This window comes from Leptonychotes weddellii, chromosome 9 (assembly GCF_054177405.1).
Source record: "Leptonychotes weddellii isolate Sample4059 chromosome 9, ASM5417740v2, whole genome shotgun sequence".
Lineage (NCBI taxonomy): Eukaryota > Metazoa > Chordata > Mammalia > Carnivora > Phocidae > Leptonychotes > Leptonychotes weddellii.
Window position 1 is genome coordinate 23,549,131 of NC_138377.1, and position 16,102 is coordinate 23,565,232.

The following is a 16,102-nucleotide window of genomic DNA, read 5'->3' on the forward strand; positions in this document are numbered from 1 at the left end:
GGACAAAGAAAATCCCAAGGCTGGCCCAGACTCAGGGGGTTGAGAACTAGACTTCACCTCTTGATAAGAGATTTAAGGACCTGTAGCCGTTTCTGCAAATCCCCCGCAGGTGAGGAGCATTGAAGGTTTTAGAGCAGAGGAGTAGACGAGCTCTAACTTGGGTTTTAATGAGATCTTTCTGGATGCAGTTGAGATTTTACTGTAGAGGAACACAGTGGAAGTAGGGAGACTAGTCAGGATTATGACATTGGGTTATTATTATTATTGTAATAAACCAAGTAAAAGATGTTGCCGGCATGGACCAGTAAGGTAGCGATGAAGGTGGTAAGAAGTGAGCGATGTAAAAACCGATGACTGCGTCTCTCTTGTTGATGATTGCATGCCCAGGGCCTAGTAGGTGCCTAATAAATAGTTGTCAAGTGAATAAATGTATGAATGAATTCCCACAGAACTTTGCTCAGACTTAGGGCACTTATCATGACCTGCATTATCCTAGATCTTTTCTCACCCTTAGTGTATGGAAAGCTCTGTAAGGATAAAAACTGTCATATTTATGTTTTATTCAATTTAATTTAACATTTATTAATACTTATTATGTAGCAGAAATCATATATAGGAATAAGACAGAGCCCCTCATAGAAAGAAGGGGAAGTAGTCAAATAACCAAGGTTATTATCAGTGTTATAATGTTCAGAGGAAGTTCTTTGCTCTTTGAGCATTCTCTCATTCAGTGGTAAATACTTGTTGAATGAGTGATTGCGTGAGTCTGTGGTTCCAAATCAATATTTGGATTTAATATTTCGCAGAGACTAAGGAAGATAAAAATGAAGAACTATCTCTTACACAGAAAGATGGTCTCTTTCATTAGTACTGATTATGAATTATTTTTATATAATTAGGATTAAAGAATAGACACTTGTGTATCCACCATTAAACTCAAGAAATAAATTATGAATGGAGCTGAAGACCTCTGTACTGTACATCCCTTCCTAACCTCATTCCCTCCCCACCCCAAGGGTAACCATTTTTCGGAATATGGTCTTAATATTCCCACACATTTCTCTATAGTTGAACCATATCTATACATATACCTGAAGAAATACATGGTGTTGCCGTGCATGATTTTAAGCTTTTGACATTTTCAATATTTTTACATTTAATTTTTATTTTTTATCTGTGTCTGAAAGGTCATAGCAAGGCTTGGGATACTGGCATCCTCCTGAGGTGATTCTGGAGAACTCCACAAAGCCACCAAGTAACGGTTGTACTATAGCTCAGTAGACATCAGCCCAAAGCCTCAGGATAATGCTAAGGTAGCATTTACCAGACACTTAAATCCCTTATGCTGACCAGGAACACCTGTCAGGACAGTTGTTGGCTCCTGCGTGGCCCTGGTACAATTTAGAAAACAGTGCCACCTCTTGGTAGGCAATCTCAGGCCAAAGGACACGGACTGGCGAGGCCCTATTTGACTTCTAAGGCTGGGGCTCTTCAACAGTGAACAGTTTGTACAACTGTGCCCAGCATCCTTGCTAAAGATCACTTACTATGTGCCGGACACATAAATTGATTCATTCAATTCTCACAACAGTCCTAGGAGGTAATATTCCCCCCATTTCATGGATGTGAAATCCTGAGGCACAGAGAAGTTAAGTAAATTTTTCAAGGTCACACATGGCAGCTGACTTCCCCAGAACAATCAATCAGAGAGAGAGAGAAAGAGAGAGGAGGATATGGCAGTGCCTCTTATAACCTAATCTCCCAACGCTTCTGCTTTATTATATTCGGTAGAAGTGAGACTCTAAGTCCAGCCCACACAGGAGGGGAGGCAAAGGAGGCTCCATCTCTTGAAGGGAGGAATATCCAAGAACTTGTGTGGACATTTCTTAAAACCACCACACTTTCCAAACGGATTTCTGAGGGGACGTTTAGCCGGATGCAAGCAATCTGCTGTGAGACCAGGAGGGAGTCAAGGGGCAGCATTTTGCTCCTAGCTCTGCACCCAATCACTTTGTGACCTTAGGAAGATCCCTTTCCCTCTCCCCGGGTGTAAACTTGGTGGAAGGGAATGCAAGAGAGGAAGAAATGCTGGAGTCTACTTTGTGAATCTAAGTTCGGCAAAGGGAAAAAGTCCCAACTCATTAGCTCATGACTGTCTTTTCTCGGGTTGAGAGCAGCAGACTCTGCAGCCAGATTGGTCTACAAGCCCAGCTCTCCACTTATTAGCTGGTGACCTTGAGGCTAAGTTGCTTAACCTGTCTGCATGGGCCCCCTTATATGCAGATTTGGGGGGGATTCAGTATAGCACTGTAAATGTATTTTCTCTTCCTTACAATCTTTTAAACGACATTTTCTTTTCTCTAGCTTACTTTTTTGTAAGAATACAGAGTGTATAATATATGTCACATACCAAATGGGTGTTAAGAGACTGTTTATCGGTAAGGCTGCTGGTCAACCACAGGCTTATTAGTAGTTAAGTTTTGGGGGAGTCAGAAGTTATATGTGGATTTTCAACTGGACAGGGGGTCAGCACCCCTAACCCCAAAGCTATTCAAGGGTTGACTCAACTCAGTCCAATGCCTGCTGAAACTCAGCTCATTTCCAAGACTTTGGGATCTAATTGACCTGTGTCTTACAAGAGCAAGAATGCTGTGTCCAAGTCGTGAAGGAAATGGGCTGAACCAACAGGGGAACCAAGCAGAGCAGAAACCTCTTTTGAGTGTCCATGGTGTGCCTCCCCCTTGTGGGGTGGGGGGCTGCCTAGAGAGCTAGGTACTTTTCCTTCAGGAGAGTCATTTCAGAAGTCAAGCTTCCCTCCCTGGAAGGAGGTGCAAAATCTCCCAAGGCCAAAAAGAAGGAAGGAAATACTCGCTTGGGACCTACCCTCAGCTAAGCCGATCTAATTGGTCTGAGCAAGGGTATTTTTAAAAAGCTCCCCAAGGTGGTTCTAACAGGCAGCCTTTTGAGTAGGGGAAATCTTGAAGCACATTTCTCCAGGAGGGGGCAGTTTGTGGCCTCCCAGTCCAGGTAGGCTTCCTGGCCCAGGAGGAAGAGACACCACTGACCCAGCTCTCTCACCTCTCTGTTCATTCTCTCAGGTGCCTGGGGCACACACACACCAACCAGATTCCCACGCCCTGAAGTTAACTAGCTCCAAATCTGTTCTCATCCTCTGCTTTGAGCTGGTACTTGACCCATTTAAGTTCACCCCAGAGTCTAGGCCACCAAAGCATGCCACGCAAGACTGGGGGCCCTGAGGGGGACTGAGGGTCAGGAAGTGTTGGTGGCCCTCCCCTGTCCTGCCAGGTGCTCAGTGTTGTCAGCCACGGGGCCATCAGCTGCATTTCAGTCCCTGTGCCTTTTCCACTGAGAGGCAGTTCGCTTGCAAACTCAACTTCAGTCCAATGCGTTCATTCCCGAAGAGCCCACTCTCTAGTTAGTGAAGACTAGACTTTCCCCAAGGGCCCCGCACTGAGGTGGTTGGCAGCTGGGGGAGAAGTGGGTGGCCTTTCCCTCAGCTGCTGCCCACACCCCTCAGGCTCCCCCCCCAGCCCCGCCCGAGGTGATAATTCCCGGCTCCCAGTCTAGAACATGAATTCATGAATACTAACCCCACTCTCCCCACCCCCAGTTCCATCTGAGTGCCATTTTGAGGGCCAGCTGGTGGATGTGCTACCTTTGACATCTGAAGGGTCAACTGCTGCTTTTATTTATTTAACTTAAATAATAAAAATCCCCTAGCTGTCTTAATTTTTTTTTTTCACTATACGGTACCTCTTCACTGCTTACAAGGGGGCTAAAGGGGATTTTTCTTGAAGTTTCCCAAACATGTAGGGAAAACATTTACCTGAGGGCAGAGCTCTCCAGCAAAGGGCCCAGAGGGGGTGGCCAGGTGAAGGCAGGGAAATTCCCCGAGGGCATAGCCTGTAGTCCAAACCTCTCTGGCTTCAAGCCCAGATGAGAATTTGTAGAAGCTTCTTAGAAGGGCATGGCAGCCCTGCTCCCAGTGGGCCCCCAAGGGTTAAAGCAGGGTTTCTCAACTGAGGCACTTTGACGTTTTAGGTAGATGACTCCTTGATGTGGGGGCTGTCCTGAGTATTGTAGGATGTTGAGGAACATCTCTGGTCTCTACCCACTAGATGCCAGTCACCCTCTCCCCACACTTGCGAAACTCAAAAATGTTTCCAGACCTGGCCTGATGCCCTCGGGGGAGGGGGCCAACATGGCCCCAGGTGAGAACCACCGAGTTAAAGAACAAGCACCCAATAGCAACATTTTCCTGGTCCATCTGGACCTGGTAGCTTCCTCACAGATCCCCTCAAAGCCTCTGTGTGTGGTTTGCTGGCAGCTCCCAGAGTGGGCATCAGCATGGCTGCTTCTGGCACATTCCTCCTTCCTTGCTTCCTTCAGAGGGGAGGGAGCAAGGCCTCTCAGAGGTCGAGAAGGGCCACTCCAGTTTTTAGTTTTCCACCGGATTAAAAACCAAGATCTGTGAAGATGAGGTAACAAAAACTAGGGTATATTTTAAAAACAATGTGCTTGTGCTGGAACCAGGTAATCATGAGATTTATACAAGTATCAACTCATGACTCATGGGAGGTGGTACCGTCAGACAGGGAGAAAGAATCCCCCCTTCTCTCAGGCCCGGCTGAGAGTCTCTGACGGGATACATGACCTCATGTGGCGATAAGGGGCACTGGGAATGTGAGGCCTGAGCCAAATCACTTTGAGGCACCTCTCCCTCACCCCCTCACCCCCTCACCCACCCAACCCTGAGAGGGTATGAAGGGAGCTGTGGCCAGGGCAGAAGGTCAGAAAAAAGGAAATGGCTTATCAACTTGAAGTTTGAATATGCAATCGAATGTTCTGGCTCTGCCACTTAGTAACATGATCTTGGGCAGAGCACTTAAAACTCTGTGCCTCGGGACGCCTGGGTGGCTCAGTCGGTTAAGCGTCTGCCTTCGGCTCAGGTCATGATCCGAGGGTCCTGGGATCGAGTCCCGCATCGGGCTCCCTGCTCTGCGGGGAGCCTGCTTCTCCCTCTGCCTTGTCTCTCTCTCTGTCTCTCATGAATAAATAAATAAAATCTTTAAAAAAAAAAAAAACTCTGTGCCTCAGTTTATGTGACAGGGATGGCAGTGCCCACATCATGGCATGGGACATTTTTAAAGTGTTCCGTACTTGTGCCTCGTAGGCATCAGGGCCCATCCCAGTCCTGTGTCTCGCCCAAAAGAAACACTGGGAAGAGGGAATCACATCACGTACCGACATTCTAAAAATCCTCTTTACACATTTTTTCCCCACAGTCACCCTCCTCGTGGTTACTGTGCCAGTCTAGCCTTTCTCTGTTCCTGCTTCCTGAGCCTCACAGCCCCGTCTGTGACCTTCACTCCTCTCCTGCTGGACAACCCTCGTCTCTACCTCCCAACCAGGTGTTCTCTGCTCCTCAGCTGGGCATCTCCAGGCCAGGTTAGAATTGCTTACCTTGTGTTTCCATTGGGTGCCTCTCAACCCTCTCCAGCAAAGTTTCCGTAGCTACAGGGCCGGAACAAAGAGGCCTCCTCCAAAGGCAACTTGTTAGCTATTCACCTACTGGCGGACATTTGAGCTGTCCTCAGGTTTTGACGATTCATAAAGTGGCTATGCATATTCACGTATAAGTCTTTTTGGGGACATACGCTTTCATTTCTCTTGGGCGAATACCTAGAAGAAAATACCAGCAACCTTGCTATAGTCATTTATGAGTTCGAGTAGCTTTTATGTGGATTCCTCAGGATTTTCTCAGATGCTTACATTGTCTGTGAGTGAAGATGGTTTTACTCTTTCCCTTCCAACACCTTTGACTTTTCTCCTTGCTTTATTGCATTTGTCTTTTGTACAGTGCAATGTGGAATAAAGGGGTTGAGAGTAAACATCCTCGCCTTCTGATCTTAAAAGAGATAAGCACTCAGTCTTCTATTGTTAAGTCTAATGTGAGCTACAGGTTTATTTTTATAGGTTCTGTTTTATCAGGTTGAGGAAATTCCCTTCTATTTCTAGATTGCTGATAGCCTTCATCTGGAATGTATGTTGAATTTTGTCAAATGCCTTTTCTGAATTTATTGATACAGTTTCATGGTTTCCCTGCTTTATTCCATTATTGAGATGAATTACATCGAACAATTCTCTCTCTCTCTCTTTCTCATTTTACATTTTATTTATTTATTTATTTGAGAGAGAAAGAATGCATGCATGAGCAAAGGGAGGGGCAGAGGGAGAGGGAGAGAAATCTTCAAGCAGACTCCCTGCTGAGCTCTGAGCCCCACGAGGGGCTCTACCTCATGACCCCGAGATCATGACCTGAGCTGAAATCAAGAGTTGGATGCTGAACTGACTGAGCCACCCAGGGGCCCCACATCAATTGCTTCTTGAATGTTAAACCAACCTTGCATTCCTAGGATACACTCTACTTGCTCATATTCCTTAGTGTATTTTTAAATTGAGATATAATTCACCTACCATGAAATTTACCCTTTTAAAATGCACAATCCAGTGGTTTTTAGTATATTCACAGAGCTGTGCAACTACCATCTAATTTCAGAACGTTTTTATCACCCCCAAAAGAAACTCTGTACCTGCTACCAGTTACAATCTATTCCCTTCTCCCTCCAGCCCCTGAACATTTCGTATACAGGAATTATACAACATGTGGCCTTTTGTGACTGGCTTCTTTCACTTGACATAATGTTTTCTATGTTGTAGCATGTGTCAGAACTTCATTCCTTTCAATGGCCCCAAAATAATCAATTGTATAGACATACCATATTTTGTTTGTCCGTTTACCAATTGATGGACATATGGGTGGTTCCTTCATTCTGGCAATTATGAATAATGCTGCTACAAACATCTGTGTGCAAGTTTTTGCATGGACATATATTTTCAATTCTCTTGGGCGTACAGGTAGGAAAGGCATTGCTGGGTCATATGTCACTCTATGTTTAGCTCTTGAGAAACTACCAGACGGGTTTCCACAGCAGCTGCCCCATTTTACATTCCCTAGCCATCTATGAAGATTTCCAGTTCTCCACACCTTCATCAACATTTGTTAACCATATTTTTGATTACAGTTATCCTACTGGGTGTGAAGTGGCATCTCATTGTGGTTTTGACTTGCATTTGCCGATAACTAATGATGTTGAACATCTTTTCATATGCTTATTGGCCATTTATACATTTTCTTTGAAGAAATATCTATTCTAATCCTTTGCTCATTTAAAAAATGGCCTTTTTTATTGTTGAGTTGTGAGAGTTCTTTGTATATTCTGGATACTAAATCTTTATTAGATATACTATTTACAAATATTTTCTGTGGGTTGCCTTTAACTTTCTTTTTTCATTTTTAAAGATTTATTTATTTATTTATTTGAGAGAGAGCGGGAGGAGGGACAGAGCAAGAGGGAAAGAGAGAATCTCAAGCAGACTCCCCACTGAGTGAGGAGCCTGAAGTGGGGCTCCTTCTCATGACCCTGAGATCATGACCTGAGTTGGACACTCAACCGACTAAGCCACCCAGGCATCCCTACCTTTCTTTTTAATTAAGATTTTATTTATTTATTTGAGAGAGAGAGAGTGAGAAAGCACAAGTGGGGAGTGGGGAGAGAAGGAGAAGCAGACTCCCCACTGAGCAGGGGGCCCCACACGGGGCTCAATCCCAGGACTCCAGGATCAAGACCTGATCCGAAGGCAGATGCTTAACCAACTGAGCCACCCAGGTGCACCGACCTACTTTCCTTTTTTTTAAAAAAAATTATGCTATAGTGTGTTACAAATTTTGGGTATAGAGGATTTTACCTGATTGATATACTATATCTACACTGGCTTTTTAGTGAGGTTCTGGGGATTGTTGAACACAGTGTAATCATTTTATGATAGTTGGGACAAGACTTTGGAATAATTTGGAGTGAATGATTTTAATCACAAATCTGTAGGGAGATGAATTGAACTCTTCTTCAAATTTTAACTACTGTTATACTCTTGCTGAAATTAGTTAAACCTGAGTTTGATGACTTACTTTTTTTGTTGAAATAATGTCTTTCACTTTCTTGATAGTATTCTTTTTTTTTTTTTTTTAAAGATTTTGTTTATTTATTTGACAGAGAGAGAGACAGCGAGAGAGGGAACACAAGCAGGGGGAGTGGGAGAGGGAGAAGCAGGCTTCCCGCTGAGCAGGGAGCCCGATGCGGGGCTCGATTCCAGGACCCTGGGATCATGACCTGAGCCGAAGGCAGACGCTTAATGACTGAGCCACCCAGGCGCCCCCTTGATAGTATTCTTTTAAACACAAACATTTTTAATTATAATGAAGTTCACATTATGTATTTTTTCCTTTGGTTGCTTGTGCTTTTGGTGTCATATCTAAGAAACTATTGCTAAACCCTAAGTCACAAAGATTTACACCTACATTTTCTTCTCGGAGTTTTGTAGCCTTAAATCTTATATTTAGGTTTTTGATCCATTTTGAGTTAATTTTGGTATGGTATGTGATAGGGATCCAAACATTCTTTTGCATGTGAATATCCAATTGTTCCAGCACCATTTTTTGAAAAGACCGTTCTTTCTTCATTGAGTGGTTTTGGCACCTTTGTCAAAAATCAATTAATATAAATATAAGGGTTTGTTTCTGGACTCTAAAATCTCTTCTATTGATTTATATGTCTATCTTTATGCCAGTACCATCCTGTCTTGTATGAAGTTTTGAAACTGAGAAATGTGAGTCTCCAACTTTATTCTTTTTTTCAAGATTTTTTAAGGATATTGTGGAACCCTTGTAATACCATATAAATTTTAGGACTAGCTTGTCAATTTCTGCAAAAAGTACAGCTGGGAAATGACATGGATTGCATCTGATCTGCAGATCAGTTTGGAAAGCATTGCCCTCTTAACAATATTAAGTCTTCCAAACCATGAACATGGCACATCTTTCCACTTATCTGGGTCTTCTTTCATTTCTTTCAGTGATATTTTATAGTTTTTAATATATAAGGTTTACACTTCTTTGGTTAACTTTATTATTTTTTTTTAAAGATTTTTTTATTTCTTTATTAGAGAGAGAGACAGCGAGAGCAGGAACACAAGCAGGGGGAGTGGGAGAGGGAGAAGCCGGCTTCCTGCCGAGCAGGGAGCCCTTTGTGGGACTCGATCCCAGAACCCTGGGATCATGACCCGAGCCGAAGGCAGACGGTTAATGACTGAGCCACCCAAGAGCCCCTTGGTTAACTTTAGTTCTAAGTATTTTACTCTTTTTGGTGCTGCTACAAATAGGATTGTTTTCTCCATTTCATCTTTGACCATTCATTGCTAGTGTATAGCAATATAATTGATTTTTCTATACTGATCTTGTATTCTGCAACCTTGTTGAACTTCTTTATTAGCTCTAACAATTGTGTGTGTGTGTATTCCTGATTCCTTAGGATTTTCTCTATAAAAGGCCATGTCATCTGTAGATAGAGATACTTTTACTTTTTGCTTTCCAATCTGGATGTTTTTATTTCTTTTTCTTGCCTAATTTCCCTAGCTAAAAATTCCAATACAATGTTGAATAGAAGTGCTGAGAGTGGATATCCTTCTTTTGTTCCTGATCTTAGTGGGAAAACTTTCAGTCACACTTTCACTATTAAGCATAACGTTAGCTATGGGTTTTTCCTGGACATTTTTTATTATGTTGGGGAAGTTCTCTTTTAGTTCAGGTTTTTGGAAGTTATCATGAAAAACTGTTGGATTTGTCAAAGACTTTTTCTCCACCTATTGAGATGATTATGTGGGGTTTGTTCTTTATTCTATTAATATGGTGTTTTACATTGATTAGTTTTTGTATGTTGAAACAATTTTGCATTTCTGAGATAAGTTCCACCTGGTCATGGCATACAATCCTTTTTATATGTTGTCAGATTCAATTTGCTAGTATTTTGTTGAGGATTTTTGCATCTATATTCCTATGGGATACTGGTCTGTAGTGTTCTTTTCTTAGGATTTATTTCTCTAGCTTAGGTGTCAGGGTAATACTAGCCTCATAGAATGAGCTGAGAAGTATTCTCTCCTCTTCTAATTTTCCTCTTTTTCTAATTTTTGTTAATTATTCTTTAAACACTCGGTAGAATTCACCAGTGAAGCCATTTGGTCCTAGGCTTTTCTTTGTGGCAAGTGCTTGACTACTAATTCAGTTCCTTTATTTGTTTTCAGTCTATTTAGATTTTCCATTTCTTCTTGACTAAGTTTCAGTAGTTTGTATCTTTCTAGGAATTTTTCCATTTTATCTAGGTTATCTAATTTGTTACATACAATTGTTGATAGTATTCTCTTATAATCCTAACCTTTTTATTTCTGTAAGAGCAAAAAATATCCTTTTCTCATTCTTGACTTTAGTAATTTGAGTCTTCTATTTCTCTTTTTTTTCCCCTCAGTCAAGCGAAAGGTTTTTCAACTATGTTGATCTTTTTCAAAGAACCAGCTTTCGGTTTCATTGAGTTTTTCTATTTTTCTCTATTTTCTATTTCATTTACATCTGCTTTAATTATTTTTATTCCCTTTCTTCTGCTTCCTTCAGGTAAGTTTGCCCTTCTTTTTCTAGTTTCTTAAGGTGGAGATTCAGGTTACTGATTCAAGGTCTTTCTTCTTTTCTAATATAGGCATGTACAGTTATAAATTTCCCTCTAAGTATGGTTTTAGATGCATCATATACATTTTGGGTTGTTATGTTTTTGTTTTCATTCATCTGGAAGTATTTTCTAATTTCCCTCATGACTTCTTATTTGATACATTGGTAATTTAGGAGTGTATTATTTAGTATCCACATATTTGTGAATTTCCCAACTTTTCTCTGTTACTGATTTCTACTTTCATTCCATTGTGGTTGGAGAACACACTTTGTATAATTTCTATCTTTATAACTTTACTGAGACTTGTTTTATAGCTCAACAAATGGTCTATTTTGGGGGCGTCTGGGTGACTCAGTTGGTTAAGCATCCAACTCCTGATTTCAGCTCAGCTCATGATCTCAGAGTCATGAGATCAAGCTCTGCTCAGCAGGGAGTCTGCTTCAGAGTCTCTCCCTCTCCTGCCCCTCCCCCCATTCTCTCTCAAATAAATAAATCTTTAAAAAAAAAAAAGAGGCAAAAACAACCCAAATTGTCTATTCTGGAAAATATTCCATGGTGCACTAGAGAAGAATGTGTGTTCTGCAAAATTTTGTTGGGTGGAATATTCTATTGATGTCTGGTTTAGTTGGCCTAGAGTGTTGTTTGAGTTTTCTATTTTTTTTCCTTAACCTTATGTCTAGTTTGTTCTGTCTATTTGAAAGTGGATTACTGGAGTCTTCAATTATTATTTTTGAATTGCCTATTTCTCCCTTCAATTTTGTCCGTTTTTGCTGCCTGTATTATATTTTATTTATTTATTTTTAAAAATAGGCTCCACACCCAGCATGGAGCCCAACATGGGGCTTGAACTCATGACCCTGAGGTCAAGACCCAAGCTGAGATCAGAGTCAGATGCTCACCCCTGCTTCCTATATTTTAAGGACTTTGCTGTTAGATGCGTACATGTTTATGATTATGTCTTCCTGATGGATTGACTCTTTTATTATCATAAAATGTCCTTTGCCACGGTAGTGATAGTTATCTTCAAGTCTATTTTGTCTGATATTAGTGTAGCCATCCATCTTTTTTTTGCCTACTGTTTGTATAGTATATGTTTTCTGATTCTATTATATTTACCCTATTTTTATTTCTGAATCTAGTGTGTTTCTTATAGATAACATGTGATTGATTCTATATGTTTTAAATCCATTTTGCCAGTCGCTGCCTTTTGATTGGAGTGTTTAATGCATTCAAATTTCATGTAATTGCCAATAAGGTAACATTTATGTCTGCCATTTTGCTACTTGTTTTCTAAGTGCCTTATGCCTTTTTTGTGCCTCTATTTCTTCATTACTTCCTGCTTTTGTGTTAAGTAGATATTTTCTAGTGCATAATTTTAATGTCCTTATTTTCTTTTACAATACCTTTTGAGTTATTTTCTTAGTGGCTCCCCTGGGGATTACAATTAACATCTTATATCAACCTAGTTTGGGTTAATACAAACTTAATTGCAATAATATACAAATAAAAATTCTCCTATAAACTCCATTCCTCCTTACTTTGTGCTAATATTGTCATACAAATTACTACTTTATACATTCTATGCTTATCAACCCAGATTTATAATTATTGTTTTATGCAGTTATCTTTTAAATAAGATAGGAGACAAAAGTGTTATAAACAAAATATACATTTATATTGTCTTTTAATCGCTATAGTTATCATTGCCAGTGCTCTTTATTTCTTCATACAGATTCAAGTTGCTGTCTATCATTCTTTCATTTCAACCTGAAGAACTCCCTTTAGTATTTCTTGTGGGGTAGGTCTGCTCGTAATAAATTTTCCCAGTTTTTGTTTACCTGGAAATATATTAAATTCCCCTTAATTTTTTAACAGCTTTTTAAGAAAAAAGTCAATGTCTCTTGTAGGTATGTAGTATGTAATAGTTTGGGTTCTCCAGAGAAACAGAATCAATAGATGTATGTGTGTGTGTGAGTGTGTGTGTGTGTGTGTGTAGAGAGAGTGTGTGTTTGGTGAGAGAGGGAGAAAGAGGGGGAAATTTATTATAAAGAATTGGCTCAACAAGTTCCAAGATCTGCAGTCAGCTAGCTGGAGACCTAGGAGAGCTGATGTGTAGATCCAACCTAAGTTGGAAGGTCTGAGAAACAGGAGCAACAATAGTGTCATTCCAGTCCAAAGGCCAGTAGGCTTGAGATCCAGGAAGAATTGATATTTCAATTTGAGTCTGAAGGCAGGAAAAGACAATGTCCTAGCTTCTAGGTAGGAGGAATTCCCTCACATCTGGAGAGACTATTGGCCTTTTTGTTTTATTCAGGACTCCAACCGATTAGATGAAGCCTACCATATTAAGGAGGTGTTAGGACTTCGTAAAATTAACATTTGTTAACTGAAACTTGGGGTTTGGAATGGTGAGCCTTAGTTCAACAAAAGGCCATAAGAGAAATTGAGAGGGAAACGTTTATTATTCACAGGTCCTGGAGGAAATACACAGTACACCTCAAGGAGTCACATTGGGAAGTCAAGGCATGGTATAAGCCAAAAGAGTGATAGGGCCTGATAGGCCTTTGTTAGAGTCTGTGGGTAAAGTGCTTTGGGGTTCCCAGGAAGAAGCCACATAGGTCAATTTAAACCAAGAAGGGCTGGGTTTTGGTAAGATCCATGGGGTTTTATCTAAGGGTTGCACAAGCGGAAGACCCTGGGAAGTAAGGGGCATTGTTGATCACAGCACTGTTGGGGGAGTCACATCAGGCTCTTACATTTGCTTGTGACTCTGTGGGCTGTCATCTAGGGCATGTGCTTGCATGAGGGGCTAGTGTTGGCTTTAAATCCCTACAGGCCAAACAAAATGGATGCCAAGGCAGCAATACCATGAAGTAATTTAACTAAACTGTCAACGGGAGGGAATCTGCTTTATTAAGTCTATCAATTTAAATGTTAAACTCATCCAGAAACACCCTCACAAAAACCCTCAGAATAATGTTTGACCAAATATCTGGGCCCCTCGTGGCCTAATCAAGTTGGTACACAAAATTAACCATCATAGCAACATGCAATAGAATAGTAAATAACTGAATAAAAAGACTATTCAAAGAGGCAAGGCCGCTGAGATTGAACTGCTGTCTGGCTGGGAGAACCACCAAATATCCCCCTCTTCCCCAGTCCCTGTTGAAATGACAGCAAAGAAGTGCAGTAAGGAGTAGACTCAGAGCAAAACCAATCATGGAAGGAGAGGACATTGGAGACCAGAGGCTCTGTTGTATTTCTAGAAGACTGAAAAAAATGTTGGAAATGTGCATTCTTTAGCAGATAAGCAAAAATCCAATTTAGCACATGAAAGGAGACTGACCAGAGAGACAATGGTAAGACAGAACACTGTGCCCCCGTGACAAATAATGTTACAGAAGAATATTTAATAAAAAAATTACTGATATACAAAGATGTTCAACATATTAAAATAAAAAGCGGGTTAAAAAAACACTATCTTTAATATGGTCCTGTTTTTCTTAAGAAAATACATTTATATATTTAATCAGGAGACTATACACTATCTGTTTACAATGTTAACAATGACCATCTCACTATTTTCTCTAGCAAACACATATCCCGTGATGATAATAAAAGTGACTTTCAACTATTACATACCACAAGAGACTGAAATTTTAGAACATCTCCATACATTTCTAAGACTGTGGCTGTTGTGGGAGCAAAGGTACTATATAGACAGGTGGGTGGTTTGTATAGTTCAATAAAATAGATGAACTCACACACGATTGGCCACCCTCCTCTTTGTGAGTCTCGGGTATGCAGGTGTCAAGTTTCCCAGTTGATGTCACACAAAACTCTGTTGTCTCTCTGGTTCCTCAGCAACCAAAGTGTGGTTTGTCTTAACTTACAGAGTCTCCATGTTTGGATATACATGTTCCCATATTGCCCATGTTCCCTGTGATCTTCCAACTTTCTTTTAATCTAGTCTCTCCCACGGTGGAGGTAATCATCCTCAGACACCTAGGTGACAAGACTAATGGCTAGGCCCATGTAACTTCTTACTAAGTGCCACATAGGGAAGGAAGGACTCGTTTTCCCTGCCAGCCATTCTTTTAAATAGAGAGGAATTCACATAAATGAGAAACCTCTCATGAATTTATTGTAAAGAAAATCTGAATTAACTGTGGAATTAATTTAGGAAATATTTGATTTATATTACTTCTCTGGAAGTAGGTGGGATAGAGTATATAACAGCCCCTGATTGCCCATTATCACCCTCAAGGTATGTCTAAGAAGATACAAAATTCTTATTCCTCTCTTTCTACTGGTCAGTGTAGCTTCCTTGGATCCATGAAGACATATGGTAAGATTAGGGTTAAGGGCTAGAAAACAGATGTACTAGTGGGTTTTCTAATTTTGTTATTATCTGAAGATTACTATTAAACTTTTTTTTTTTTTTCTGGAGAGAGAGAGAGTGTGAGCAGGGGTGGGAGGAGCAGAGGGGGAGGGAGAGAATCTTAAGCAGCCTCCATACTGAGGACAGAGCCCAACGCAGGGCTCAGTCTCAGAAACCTTAGATCATGACCTGAGCTGAAATCAAGAGTTGGACACTTAACCCACTGAGCCACCCAGGCGCCCTAAGATTACTTTTATTTTATTTTATTTAAGATTTTATTTATTTATTTGAGAGAGAAAGAGAGACAGCATGAGCAGAGGGAGGTGCAGAAGGAGAGGGAGAAGCAGGCTCCCCGCCCAGCTTAAACAACTGAGCCACCCAGGCACCCCCCCAAGATTACTTTTAAAACTACATCAGACCTCTGGGTTAGGATGGACTGAGCCCATGTGCCTGACAGGAAAATCCCATTGAGATGACTTGCAAATGACTTACATAGTGTGAGCAAGAGATACAGTGAAAAGGACTCTGCAGAAGGTGACAGACCAAGAAATACAGATTTCAGTAAAATGTCTAAAGTGATAAAGACTACTAATAGACCCAAAATTAAAATACAAGTAAAAACCTGGAGGTTGAGGGGGGGGCACCTGGGTGGCTCAGTCAGTTGGGCATCTACCTTCAGCTCAGGTCATGATCCTGGGGTCCTGGGATTGAGTCCACATCAGGCTCTCCGCTCAGCAGAGAGCCTGCTTCTCCCTCTGCCTGCCGCTCCCCCTGCTTGTGCGCTCTGTCAAATGAATGAAGAAAATCTTTAAAAATAAAATTGGGAGGTGGGAAAAATGAGGTGAAATACAACCGAATTAAATTCCTCAGTATTCAGAGTGGGGGGGGGTCTTTAAATAATACCTAAAGGGGATAAGTTGGGGAAGAGAAGTACAAACATATTTTAGAATTCTGGATATAACCACCAGAAGCACAAAACCCAAATACGATTTTAAACATTGACTTGTAGAGAGTAGGTCTAGGAGTAAAGGCCTGGAGATGCAGAAAACTTTCACATTTTCTTTATCTTTTTTATAATTGTTTGAAA